Source organism: Gavialis gangeticus, unplaced genomic scaffold (assembly GCF_001723915.1).
Source record: "Gavialis gangeticus isolate Ggan-Ray unplaced genomic scaffold, GavGan_comp1, whole genome shotgun sequence".
Taxonomy (NCBI): Eukaryota; Metazoa; Chordata; order Crocodylia; family Gavialidae; genus Gavialis; species Gavialis gangeticus.
In genome coordinates, this window is record NW_017729033.1 from 86513130 (window position 1) to 86514961 (window position 1832).

Below are 1832 nucleotides of genomic sequence, written 5' to 3' on the forward strand. Positions count from 1 at the left end.
TGTGAGGTCTTTGAATATGGCTCGCTGACCCACTGGGTGGTTAAAAAGTTCGTGATCCGGGCCCACATTCAAAAAGGTTGGATACCCCTGCTTTTTATATAGATGAGTGTGAGGGCAGGGTTTTATTAATAATTGAAAATCAGAGTGAAGCTTTGGGTGAATTGCATATTTCCAAAAGAAGGACGTAAAAGCTTCTGTATACAGTTAATCAGTTGTTGATTTAATGACACCTACAGCATACTGGGAGGGGAGTGGTTTGTTTTTTATGCGTGTGTGTAACCTGTTACAAAGATAACACAATTTGGAGCCAAGAAGTCTATATGACTATTAATATGATGCTAACATATGCAAGGAACAGTTGATCAGGATCATTTCAGGCTCTGTTTCCTGTTTTGGATGCAGCCTTCAACCTCTGTCTTTGGGATTGATCCTGGTTGCTATTTAATGAAAAAAAGCCAAAGCTTCTGTAACTTTTTCTTAATAGATTGTCTTGGACATCCACAAAGACCAATAATCGCCCTGTAATCTCTGTGGCTTATCTGAAACCAACTTCAGTACCTTTTACCTTTTGTAAACTGAGGACATCTAGGTACGGTTACTAATTGTATAAAATGCTTTTGTTATGTTCTCATTTCATGGTAGTGTCTGCCATTATAATCTGAGAGTTTGACCAGGTAATATGTGGAAGATTTAAATTTGTCCTTAACCTGTTACAAAGCTGACAGGTTTGATTATATGGTAGGTTTATCTGTAGTATGACTTAGTCAATTAACTGTATTTGTACATGTCTAAGTGTCGTTTATTTATTGTAATAATACTATATTGATAATATACTCTTGGCATTGTAAAGCATAATAAGGCAAGAAGGTCTCTCCTGCTTAAATTTTAATAGGGTAAAGGTATGAACTTATTCTTTTTTGGATTTTAAACCGACGTGGCTAAAACTGAGGCATATGGTGATTGTGGGATATATTTTAAATAACTGAAGTGCACTTTTCATGTTTGCATGAGATCTAGTAATGTCTGAGTTTTAAATAGTATACTGAACATTAGCATGACACGAATTTTAGAATCATTGTATTTGAGACTCATCTGAATATTATAGTTTTGGTGTCTCAGCAGATGTCAGAGGTCTTTATTATCCTGTGCATCTCAGTTCTTCTCAACCATGGTACTACTAGATCCTGTGTGTGAGGAGGTAGAGAACAGACCTAGGTTTGTTCTTACCCAAATGATACTCCACCTGCACTGTCTGCCTTTCTGCCAGGTCATAAGTTAAGTCCTGTAATATATAAAATAGTTTTTCAAATTGGTACCACTCAATTCACAAAAGTTATGGAGTGGGGTGCCTCAGGTCCAAAAAAGGTTGAGAACCACTAGTCTGCGCCCTTAGATTGTATGTATGTTCAAGAACTTGGACACAGTATTTGACAGTTTTCAGAAGCAGAGTAGATAGCACTAACACTCTTTCTCTACTATCAGTGTAGCTAAATTCGTAGCACTTGTGGTGTTATAGCTTAGTAGTTGTAATATAACAAGTGAGGATGCTGTTTTTCTCTGTTTAAAAGCCCTAAATTCTCTGTTTAAAAGCCTCCACATCCACGTTTTTCTGCAATTTTTTTTTAAAAAAACAAAACGCCACTAGTATGTATCAGTTGAACACAACGTTTTCTTCATATATGTACAATTTTAAAACTATTTGGAAGCCTATCAGTGCCTCAGTCGTTATAATAACATGAAATAAATTCTAAACACCTATATATTTTGGCGTTTGAGTTTGTGGGGGTTTTTTTATTGTGGGAAAAACAGAGCCCCCCCCCCCCCCCCCCCCT